The following is a 13,415-nucleotide window of genomic DNA, read 5'->3' as shown; positions in this document are numbered from 1 at the left end:
TCTTTAGAAAATAAAAAAATAAAAGTGATTGAGATCGTAAAAGAGTTACGAATGGCTAAAGATATCTTGTCTGTTCAGCAAACTATAAACTAATTCCCGTAAGAGCCAATGAAGGTGTATTTTTAACTTTTAGGTACCCTAGTGACATTTCTATTCACTCAAGTTTTCTATGTGTTGGGTCAGCTGTTGTCTTTTAAGGTACAGATTTTCTTAGGAATTATCCTACTCCATTATTCCACTAAATCAATAATGTTTAAAAGCTTCATATGTCCCGCAGTATCTACCTCCTCTATTCTGAGGTATCAAAGCACCAAGACTCCAATGCAGCTCTTTTATCATTTCTCTAAAGGAGGTGACATTATCGACACTTCATTTGGGCCTTGTTAGTAAATGTCCCCAGAGCATGATGGATGAATAGAAGCTGCTGAATCAAGAGGCTGCTCAAGGCCAAGCTGCCAGAGGTGTCGGATCTTGTTGGCAGTTGGTGCTAAATGTAAGTGAGGGGGGAGGTGGTGAAGGTGAATGGGATCAAGCGTAAGCTTTCTGAAACTATTTGTGAACACACTAATCAGTGTAATCTCCCTCACTGCCTTGAAACTGTATGAGTTAAAAGTGATCCTGAAGCAAAAACAAACAAAAAAAACCCCATAAAACAGAGGGTGTAACGTGGCACTGGTATTTCGTCAATATTAATCTTTAACTTCTTCACTTGGAATTTCAGGATAATTTTTACAAAAGAAGAATTCATATTAAATTGAGACAAACGTGGATGTAGGTCCAGTAGTGTGCTGCTGAATGTTTAACAGCTCTCTGAGAAAAAAAAATTTTTTTTAAGAAACCCCGATTTCTACCATTTGCTGATTGCTATGGTAAATAGTCCCACCATAGCAGATTTCAAGCTATTGCCATGATCTTACTGAATACGGAGCTAGGAAGACATGTGTACAATCAGCCTCCAGTTTGTGATATTGCCATGAACTATTCATTGTTATACTAAAAAAAGAAACCCCTAATCTTAAGCATGTGTCTTATCAAGAAAATCCAATGCAGAGAATTAAATTAAATAAATCGAAGAGTGATTGTGTTCTTTATAAAATGTATTCATTTTAACAAAACTGTCTCTTCAAACAATGAGTTTATTCATTAAGTTAACAACTATTGAACACTGTTATATGTCAGACAATATTCTTGTGCTAGGAAAAGTGTAGAATGAAAAAAACATGGTTCCTGTCCTTGTGGAATGTACTAACATTTATGTGCATTTGAAATAGAACGCACTTAAAAAGAAATTGTCTCAAGGATATATTTGTTGAAAAAAAAATCCAAGTACATACACAATGAGTATAAACCTCAGGCCACAAATTCAATTGTATAAGAATTTTAACTCTATTCAGTTTTAGTTATTCAACTAACTTTCTATTTTAACTCCTAATTCCACTTGGATAGCAACTCCTTAACCTTGTCAATTCATTGTTCTCTACCCCCCAACCTTCATGGCAGGGTTGGGGGGTTGGGAGGGAGAGTTGTTCTCAGTTGGGGGACCTTCACAATGCCAAGACTTGCAAGAAGGCGCAGTCTAGGACATACAAGTCACTATGGAAATGCTTTCTTCATCTCTGCATTTGTTCATTTTTTTTGTACCCCCAGAAAGAAAGTACAGCAATATTTTCAGGACCACCAGAATCTGGGTCACAGTCTGGGGATACAGAAATATTTCTACTGCTTTATTGCCATGTGAGTTGTGGAGATTTCTGTAAAGCTGTCCATGGGCCATCTACCTAGGAGCTCATGCTTTCACTTCCTCTCATTTCCTCTCTGGGTCTTTCTGCTGCCACCCTGGGTCTCTCCACTAGAAATATATATATTGGTATTCTATTCTATGGTACTTCTCTCTCTCCTTACATTTTTTTCCAGAACATACACATAGTCACACACTTAGCAATTTAAATTTGATCTTCATGAAAAGGAGAGAATATATCACAGGGGCCAAAATTCAGGTAATATCACAAAACAATCTCAAACATATCATCCATACATATACAGTGCCTATGACAAACTTTTTGTGAAGCAAATGCTTCTATGTACCTGACTTTGAAAAGTGAGCTGCATAAGCTGAATTGCATCAGAAGAAATGTGCAATAAGTAAACATTTCTATAACTCTCCTTCACTGCCCCTCTGCTTTACTAATAACACGATAATATGTCACCGTGAAGAACTACATTCTTAAAGAACTAGTGTAAAGTGTGTTTCAAACAAGCAAGACATCAAAACAAATTGAAATATTCTCTCCTCTCTTCAAATAAAAAAAAATAGAAAACAAAGTATAAAAATGTAAATATTAAGAACAAAACACAAAAAGGAAAAAAAGACAAAAACATTTCAAAATGCTGCTTTATGTGAGCGTGAATTATCAATGCCATCTTTTCCCATGGGCTGCCACCAGTGATTTTTTTTATGCAACTAAAGGATCTGTGTAAGGCCTTCATGTGATTCTAAATATATTCAAAACTCAGAAGCAAAATCTTTCTAAAAATGGTTTCAACCCCAGAAAAAAGGTACAGCAGGATTTTTTTTTAAAGCTCTCTAGCCTTATTGCAATAATAGACTATGATCCCGGCCAATGCCTACACTGAGGAACAGAGGACCAGAGTCTAAAGCCAGAGGCCACTCGCAGTGGTCTCGAGTGTTCTGTGTGAGATCAGAGTCTGACCCATTTTATTTTGGACCCTGAGTTCTCAGTCACTGCCTCTTCTCATAGCTTACCCTGTCACCATCAAACTACTCCAATCCGGCAATATACAATTAACTGCACATTCTGTTCAGGACGAGATTTAATAAGCCAAGAATAAACAAAACAGTATTGCTACAGGTGGTAGGCAGCCCCAGGGCCTTTCTGGGACTGGGTGAACCCTGATCACAGATGCCAGGCTTCAAACTAGACATTTTTGGTTTTTGTCTGGTGAAATGAAAAATTAAGCACCATATGTAAATATCCATTTTGTAATCATTAAAAAACTCTTAACGATTTTACATCTGCTCCTTGCTTATTCTGACCTCTTGGCAAATGGACTCTGGGACAAAATGGCTTTCCTTAAATGGCTGGAAAAGTTCCTCCTCAGGTGCCCTGGGTTAAAGCAAGACCTGTGTCTCATGTGTCTTTTGGAGGGACTCCTTGGTTTAGGGATGTGATCCTCCATTGCTTTTGGGGTAAACCTGACAGGAGTAATCCATGCACCTTCACACCAGGCTTGCAGGCTGTAAGTGTCTATTTAATAATATGAAAGGCTGTTGTGGGGATGGGGAAGTAGGCATGTGTTGATGACATTTATTCATCTCCTTCCTTTTCTCCTTTATCATTTGATATAAGTCCACTGAGCTCTGTGTGAGAGATTCTTGAGATAAAGAAATGATAATATTTTATTTGTCTGTATATGAATGTGAAAAGCTTTAGTGTTCCCTTTTTATAATTTGCAGAAATGGCATAAAATAAAATTAATATAGAGTAATAGGCCATTAAAATAATAGAATCATAGGTTCCTAGTTACAGACTAAAAAACCAAAAAATCAAAATTAAATTATTTCCTTAGGACCATCACTCCTTTAATTTTTTTTAATTTGATTTATTGAGGAATGACATACATAAAGTGAATTGCACAGATACTAATTATAACTTTGATTCATTTTAACAAATTGCTACATCTACCACGAGTGTTTTTTAACATAAAAAAAATGTAAAATGCATATAGTTTAGAATGCCCTCATTAAAGAATTCTTTCATCTAATAAATATTTGTTGATGCCTACTATGTGCCAGGCACTCAAGGGGATAGAGCAGGAATAAAATTGATAGTCCATTATAGCGCTGACATTATAATTGCATTCTAGATAAAAAAAATAAGCAAAGTCAAAATATGTCAGGAGCTGGTAAGCACAACAAAGAAAAATGAAGGGAATAGATTTTGATAGGGTCAGGGGAAGGTTGTACTATTTTTGATAGGCTCCCCTGGAAAGGCCTCACTGAGGAGGAGATATTTGAGCAAAGGCCTGGAAGCCAGGAGGCATGCAAATGCCTGGGGGTGTGAGAGTGGCAGGCAGAGGAAACAGCCAGTAAAAAGGCTCTGCATTTCATGCTTGGGTATGTTAAGGTCCTTCAAAAAAGCCTGGTGGCATACAGAGAGTGCAAGAGCCAAGGGGCAGCTAACGGCTGGATCCTATACAGCCTTGTAAGTCCACATCAGGGAAGTGGAGTTTGATCCGAAGTGAGAGGTATTAAGGAGACACATGACATAGTCTGACTTGTTTTTTTAAAAGATTTTATTTATTTATTTGTCAGAGAGAGAGAGCACAAACAAGGGGAACAGCAGACAGAGGGAGAAGCAGACTTCTTGCTGAGCAAGAAGCCCGATGCAGGACTTGATCCCAGTACCCTGGGATTGACCTGAGCTGAAGGCAGATGCTTAACCGACTGGCTCCCCCAGGCGTCCCTAATCTGACTTATTTTTTACAAGGATCACTGACTCTACTTTGTGGTGAACTGACTGAAGGGGAAGAAGGGAGAATGCAGGAGGAAACTATTCAAATAATCTTACAAGAGAGGATGGTTGTCAGGACCAGGGTGGCACCAAGTGGTGGAAGTGGTTGGCTTTGGGGCATACTTTCAAAGACTAAGTCAACGTGATTTGTTCATGAGTGAGATGTGGCCTAAGAAAGAGAGCCTCAGTCAAGAAATGGGCAGAAGACATGAACAGACATTTCTCCAAAGAAGACAACAAATGGCACAAATGAAAAAATGCTCGACATCATTTGGCTTCAGGGAAATATAAATCAAAACCACAATGAGATACCACCTCACTCCAATCAGAATGGCTAAAATGAACAATTCAGGAAACAACAGATGTTGGCGAGGATGCAGAGAAAGGGGAACCCTGTTACACTGTTTGTGAGAATGAGAGCTGGTGCAGCCACTCTGGAAAACAGTAGAGGTTCCTCAGAAAGTTGAAAGTAGAGCTACCCTATGACCCAACAATTGCACTACTTGGTTTTTATCTAAAGGATACAAGCATAGTGGTTGGAACGGGCACCTGCACCCCAATGCTTATAGCTTCAATGTCTTCAAAAACCAAAATATGGAAAGAGCCAGATGTCCATCAGCAGATGAAAGATAAGAAGAGGTGGTGTATACACACACACACACACACACACACACACACACACACACTGGAATATTACTCAGCCATCAAAAAGAATGAAATCTTGCCATTTGCAACGATGTGGATGAAACTAGAGTGTATTATGCTACGTGAAATACAGAAAGACAAATACCATATGAGTTCACTCACATGTGGAATTTAAGAAAGAAAACAGATGAACAAAGGGGAAGGGAAGGAAAAATGCAGTAAGATGAAAATTGAGAGGAAGGCAAACCATAAGAGATGCTGAACTCTAGAAAACAAACTGAGGGTTGCAGGAGGATAGATGGGTGAGGGATGGGGTAACTGAGTGATGGGCATTAAGGAGGGCATTTGATGTAATGAGGACAGGATATATGCAACTGATGAATCACTAAATTCTACCTCTGAAACTAATAAAAATGGCTTTTGAACAATTAGAGTATTCATTACCTTAGTTAAGGTAGTAAAGCCCTTTCTTTCCATCTTTCTACTCAGCTATCCTCATGTCTACTAGCTTCTTTTGTGATCAGAGATGGACAAATAGGTCTAGGTATTCTATCTTCACCCACCAGAGGCAAAAAAAAAAGCCTTCTTCATCCCTATGAAGTCTATCAGTAAAGAAGCCTTTCCCAGAAGGAATCCCCATTAGATTATTCTCACATTTCATTTGCCAGAATTGGGTCACATTCCACCATAAACCACTCACTGGCAAAGGAATAGAATCCATGATAATTGGCTTAATCAATATCTATCATTTACCCAAACCGTATGGGAAAGACGTCACCAGAAAAGAAGTTCTGTCAGTATAAGGGAAGGAAGAAATGGCTGTTGTTTGGAAAACCAACAGACTCTAATACAGATAATAATAATTCCAATCATACCTACACTTGTGATGAGCACAGCATAATGTATAAACTTGTCAAATCACTAGGTTGCACACCTGAAACGAATGTAACAGTGTGTAAACTATACTCAAATAGTTTTTTAAATAACAATAATAATTCTAATCAATCCAGTACTTAACTCCATTATCAGTCAGTCAAAACTGTAAAGGAAAGAGCACTAGATGGCCAGAGGTCTGTTTACCACCAACTAGTTGAGACTGTGGGAAGTCACTAATGTTTTTTGTTTCCATGTCCTCAACTGTAAAATGAGGGGGTTAGCCTCTTCAGGAATGCTCTTCAAGACCCCTTTCTAGGCATTTAGCCTGCCACTTCAGACCACGACAAACAGCGAACAGAGTGGTTTACAAATGCAAGAGGATTTAGACAAGGGAAAATTAGCAGGAGCTGGTAGGGGTGCAGGGAAAGATGCCAGTTCACAGGGTAGGTGTGGGAGGGGTGGAAGAGGAGATGAAACCGGTCAGAAATAGCAAACACAGCGATCAGGTACTTGGGAAGAATGTGGGGACTGATGTGGAAAGATGAGTACTGGAGAAGAGGGCCAAATAATAGCGGGTGTGGTTGCAGTATTTGAAGGCTTTTGAAAAGCAGGCTGCCTTGGTGCGAAATGTTGAGAGAGGTGGCGTCATACGTTTAAGGAGACTAATCTAACAGTGAGCATTAGACATAGCAGGTGCGTTACAAAGAAGAAAAACTAGGGACTGGAAAAGCGACAGAAGGAAGGGTGCGTAATACAAGTATGAGGGAATGAATTGACGGTATTTCAGAAAAAGGGAAGAGACTAGAATATGTCAAGTCTGATTTTCAGTTGGAAGTTAAAATGACACGTAGTAAAGGGTTAAGAATCCAAGCATGGGAGTCAAACAGTCCAGTATTAGAACCCTTGCCTAGTTCTTCCTCGCTGTGTGAACTTCAGCAAATTATTTGAACTCGGTGCTCTGGTTCCTCAACTGTGAAACTGTAACACTAATACAATCTAGCCCATGGGTTATTGGAAGGATTAAGTGAAAAAAAAAAGACTACATACCCGTATTTATGATGTCTTACAACAATAGATACTCAGTAAATAACTGTAGTTTTCATCAATAACATTATTATTAGTGTTATGATTTTTATTCAGTGGCAAAATTCTGGGCACTTCCATCTGGAACAGTTTGTAGCTCTTAGAAAAAGGTCACTGTAAGCCAGTGTGAGTTTTCCATTCCTGCCTTTTGTCAGACTGAGTTTTCTTTGATGTTTTTTTCCTCCAGTAGCTTAAAAAGTTGTAGGTCCTGTTCTACTCATTGTGTTTTCCACCTTAATTTTTCAACACACATGGAATTAACATTGACATTGACATCCTCTCTCACCCATCCCCCAAAAAACCCAAGCCCAGGATGAACATACTTTACTTCACTTGGCTTCCTTACTCCTCTCTTCCATCTATTATATTGATCACATCTGAAAATTTTTTCCAGATCATTAACTTTCCACATCCCTCTTATTTACACTTGATAATGGCCTTTTACTAATGTCTTTGCTCACATTGCTTATTGTATCCCAATTATTCTCCCCGTTTCAGTTTTCTTCTTCCCAGAGAACACGTTCCAGCAAAATCTCCCAGGGAGATTCTGTGAATGATATATTTTCTGAGTCTTTTCATGTCTGGAAATGTCATTATTTCATTTTAACTTACATGATTGTTTTGGGTATAGAATTCTGTATTCAATGTCATTTGCCCTCAGAACCATTAAAAAGTATTTTTATTTATGTGCCGTCTCATACGTATTCATATATATTTTCTTTCGTACATATATATGTGTAGGTGTATATGTACAAAAGAAAATAAGTAATATGTAAAATATTTAGTTTGTAGCAATTTTAGTAAAATAATGAAAAGTATGAAGGACAAAGGAAGAAATTATTAACAGAAGAAACACTCCTAAACCAGCATGCAATCTAAGACTAATGAAGTTTTATATGTATTGTTCTTTCCCTCACCCCATCTTATTCCTGCACCCCATTTCATTCCCCTCCCATTCCCTTCCATTTTCCCCACAGTTTAACCATAGATGGATACATCTCTAAGCAACATATTATTTAATTTTGCTAGGTTTTGGACTTTTTAAAAATAAGGCTGTACCATAAGTAGTTTTCTGTGACTTACTGTTTTTTACAGTTACGTTTCTGCAAAGAGTTGCAGTTTACTAATTTTTCCCCCTACAATATATCCTGTTCTGTGGATATGCCTTACTTTATATATTTTTCTATTGATAGATATTTGGTTTGCTTTTCCCTGCCCCACCTTCCCCACTCTTTTTCTTCTTCTCTTTCTTTTTCTTCTTCTCGTTCTTTTCTTCTTCTTCTTTTTTTTTGCTATAAGTAACAACAGTGCTATAAACATTTTTGTATATATCTACTAGTGCTTATGTGCAAGAGATTCCCCCTAAGGTAAATACCTACTCCTGGCATTCTTGGCTCATGAATGATCCATATCTGCAACCTTAGATAATGCTAATTTTTTCCTAAGGGATTGTACCAATTTAAACTCCTACAGCAGTTTTGAAAAGTTCTCATTACTCCACATTTTCTCCAACCTTGGTGTTACCAGACTCTAATTTTTCCCTGGTCTATGGGATATAAAATATATTTCTTTTATGAATTTACATTTTCCTTCATTACTCAAGAAATTAAACATTTTTTCATATATTCAAGGGGTTTTCATGTTTTTTCTTCTTTTGAAATGCCTGTTCATATCTTTTCCCTGTTCTTCTATTTGCTTGGTTTTTTTCATAGTGATTTGTAAACAGGTTTTTGACTACCAATCCCTTGTTTGTTATATGTGTTGCAACTACCATTTATGGCTTTTAAAAAAATTTATGATTTATTTTGATAAATACAAATTTTAAAGTTACTGTAGTCAAATTTATCAATCTCACCTTTTATAGTTAATGCTTTTCTTGGTTTTATTTTTAAAAATCTACTCTAAAGAGCATAATGATATCCTGTTATATTGTCTTCTAAAAATTCTCTTTGGTATCTTTGATATTCTGTTGATTGTGTATGGCATAATACAAAAAATTCTATTTCACTTTTTCCATATGGATTACTCATTGTCTCAGCATTTATTGAATAGTCCTTCCTTTCCTCAATGGCATGCAATGCTGCCTCTATAATGTACCAAGTTTCTGAGTCAGTGTGAATCTATTTCTGGGTTTTCTCTACTGTCCCAATGGTCAAAGGGGCTCTCCCTGCTCCTACCCACACAATCTGTTATTGCTTCATAATATATCTGGGTATCAGATGTCTCCCTATTTTGTTCTTATTCAGGAGTTTCTTGGCTCCTTTTTTTAGGCACTCGTGGTTTCCCTCTAAGATTATTAAGTTCCTCAAAAAAAAAAAAAAAAAAACCTTACTGGGATCTTGAGTGAAGTATCATTGTATCTATGGATTCAATTGGAATCAATCAACAATTTTGGAATATTTTTTCCTTTCTAAATTCTTCCCTAATATATTTCGACAAAGTTAAAAATTTCTCTCTATAAAAGAACTTGCACATCTGTTCTTGTATATATTTTGAGATACCTTTTTTTGCTATTATAAATTACATGTTTTTACAAATTATTTATTATTATATTTTCTGTATGTTGCTGGTATATAGAAATGAATTAATTTTTGTATATTTGATCTTATATTCAGCTGTCTTTTTAAACTCTGTTATTAATTTGAAAACATAAATTTGTCACCATTCTTACACCTTTCTAATATCTTCCACTTTTTTTTGTCCTTCTGACTGAAAATACAATGTCGAGAAGAAGCATGGTCATGTTTGTCTTGTTTCTTATTTTAGAAGGGCTATACCTAACATTTTATAATTTAGGTTAATGTTTCTAATAGATTTTTGTTTTATACTTTTTTCTGACTAAAGAAGTCCCCTTTTACTCCTATTTTGCTAACAATTTCAAATATTAATTATTTTTAATTTGTTAAAGATATTTCTTATCTATTAAAATAATTAAATAAAGCTTTTCCTTTACTACTCTGGTGAATTACATTTGATTATTTCAGTGCCAAATAATTCCTGTATTCCTGGGATAAATGCAAGTTGGTCGTGATATATTATTTTGATTTGGTTTGAGGGTATTTTGCTTGCAGATTTTTATATCTGTGTTTATAAATGTAACTGGTCTTTATTTGTCTTTTTCATGCTGTTTTTTTCTTTTTTTTTTTTTATCAAGACTATACTAGTCTCACAAAATGTTTCATTGTTATATTCCATTAATGTTATTGATGGGAAATCTGATACCAATCTTTTTCTACTCCCTCTTTAAGACATAATCTCAAAGTTGTTAGGGTTTTCTTTTATTGTTGATGCTCAAAAATTTCAATATAGCATGTCTAGATATAAAGATTTTGTTTTTGGGGGTGGTGGTGTTTTGTGTTATTTTTGGAATGGAAAAAGAAACAAGTCTACTTGGCACTTGATGGGCTCTCTTAGTAGAAGAACCGGAAATTCTCTCCTGCTGATTCTTTGACTATTGCCTCCCTCTTCTGTCCTGGAATGCCAACTGGACCAAAAGTTGGAATATTTGGATCTTGACTGTAATGTACAAAGCACCCTTCCCTGTACTGATATATAACAGTATCAGAAGAGATCTTAACTTTTTCTTTTTATTCAGATTTACCATCTTTTTAGCCTTTTGCTGCATTCGGGGGGTATTTTTTGTCTTGATCATTAATTCATTATGAATTAATCTCATTAATTCGTTCTTCAGTTATATTTATTCTGATTCAGGCTTTAAAAATATGTGATCTCTATTTGAGAGTATAATATAGTTTCAGAACATTTTGACAATTTCAAGCACATGGAAAAAATTTTGGATTAGAGGAAACTAAATGCAATAAGAAGCAAGAAGTTGGGTGAGGGTGGGAAAGAACCAACTAGAAACTGTGGTAAGTAGAAAGCATGGGAAAAAATTGGCAAAATGATTCTCAACATAATCAACCAATCACAATATGAATGTAACTAATTTATTAAAAGAAAGAGTGTCCAAGACTGTATGAAATAAATCCAACTACAAGCTATTTATAAGAGAGATAAAAATAATTCAAGAAGTTTGAAAATAAAGGTATAAAATAGATATCACAAGCTGTGGAAATTTTTAAAAAATGGTAATTACCATTTATTTTTATTTCATTCTTGATTAAATGGCAATTTAGTGAAGAACCTTGAAAGTAAAGGAGATGCTATGAAAATGAATGCAAATTGCTGAACTAGCCATTACTTCCTGTAATATGAATAAATGTAAAAATTGAAAATAATTTCAAAACATTTACCTTAAGGGCATTAAGAAAATAAACATTAGTAAAGTTAAGGTGAGGATCTTTTTTTGTCAGATTTACATTTATCATGTATCTTGCCAACATAAAACTGAGTTTCTGTTTCAGTCTATTTACAACAAGGGTCAGGGAACTTTCCAGTAATATTGAACAGTTTGTTTTAACCATCCCAGAGAAGGTTGAGCCATGACCAGGAGACCATGAGAACCAGTGTAGACGCTATAGGAACAGACTGTTAGAATGCTTGTCGTAGAAAGCCATGCTTTCTCACTTAATACTGTAATACTAATACTGTAAACTCTGGTTTAGGAATAAATTTTAGTTACTAATCTTGTGATAAATAGCCTACTACTGGTATGTCATTTTTGCTATTATGGCTAACTCAATCATTATGATAAAGACTGTGCAGATATTTTCAGGATTGAGGATATAGATTAAAGTCAATACTTTTTTTTTTTTACAGATAAAGTAATAAGTCACTTAAAAAAAAAGCCTATTTTACAAGTAAAGTAAATAAGTGACTCAGGTTAACTTTTTAAAATATTTTCTCCTTTTTTTCCCCGTAAACTTCACTTGGAATATTAAAGGTTCCCAAGATATGTAAAAAAATTTATTCAAATATCAAGCAGTTTGTTCTTTATTAAAGAAGATATTGCCCAAAAGTTAAAGGATTTTTTTTTAAAGATTTTATTTATTTACTTGTTAGAGGGAGAGAGAGCACACAAGCAGGGGGAGTGGCAGGCAGAGGGAGAAACAGGCTCCTCCCTGAGCAAGGAGCCTGATGTGGGGCTCAATCCCAGGACTTTGGGCTCATGACCTGAGCCGAAGGCAGACGCTTAACTGACTGAGCCACCCAGGCATCCAGAGATTTTTTTTTAAATTAACATATAATGTATTACTTGTTTGAGGGGTACAGGTCTGTGATTCATCAGTCTTATATAACACCCAGTGCTCATTACATCACATACCCTCCCCAATGCCCATCACCTAGTTACCCCATCCCCCCACCCCCTTCCCTTCCAACAACTCTCAGTTTGTTTCTTAAGATTAAGAGTTTCTTATGGTTTGTCTCCCTCTCTGGTTAAGATATTTTCTTAATTTAAAAACATTTAATAGGTAATACATACACAAAGTTTCACTTCTATTAGTTTTATGTGAGGATGTACCAGGGTTTACCTTGGGCCTCAGTATTTAGCCAACATTTGCCTTTTGGCTTTTGCTTGGGCCTCAGTATTGTGGAGGCAGAGTAACCAAATACCTATTTCAATGCCATTTATCATTCTACCCCAGGGAGGTTTCTGAAATGGATGTGCATAAAGTAAAACGTGATGAAAACTCAGAAGCAATTTTATGATCTTGAAAGCCAATTTTGTTGTTCTGATGCTACATTTCTAGATTCAACATTTAATGACATTTTTTTCTCAAGTGAGTATATTAAGAATAAAAAATATAAGTAAGGGTAACACTCTGAAGTCTGTATATAGACTTTGTGCGACTGCTTTGTTGAGGGTGCACCATTACCACGGACCAAATCTCCAAGTCTAGGAGTTGAAGAGAGGTTATCTTCATTTTAGTTGCTATTAAGGAAGAAAGCAAAATTAATAGTACAGTGCCAATAACACCATTAGCAGGACCTTATATTGCCAGAGTTGGCCAAGAAAGTCTCTTGCTCCTACACTAACTTCAGTTGGAAGAATGAAACTATTCTAGACTGAACTATTAACTATATATTACTGTATGTTATATGTTACTTATATTTATATATTATGTAATATATACCATATATTACATATTACTTATATATTATATAATATATAACATATTATACATTAGTATGTATATACTATGTATTAACTATAACTAAGACTATTCTAAGCTATCAAAAATATCTAGTGTTAAAAAATTTGAGGATAATTTCCCATATTATGACAGTGCTGAGAAAGAATTACTGTTTTTGACTATAATGTCAAACTTGTAAAATGTAACTAATGAATTTTAGTAATAAAATTTTAATTATAAAAAA

This window comes from Ailuropoda melanoleuca, chromosome 5 (assembly GCF_002007445.2).
Source record: "Ailuropoda melanoleuca isolate Jingjing chromosome 5, ASM200744v2, whole genome shotgun sequence".
Lineage (NCBI taxonomy): Eukaryota > Metazoa > Chordata > Mammalia > Carnivora > Ursidae > Ailuropoda > Ailuropoda melanoleuca.
Note: the sequence above shows the minus strand (reverse complement) of the source record.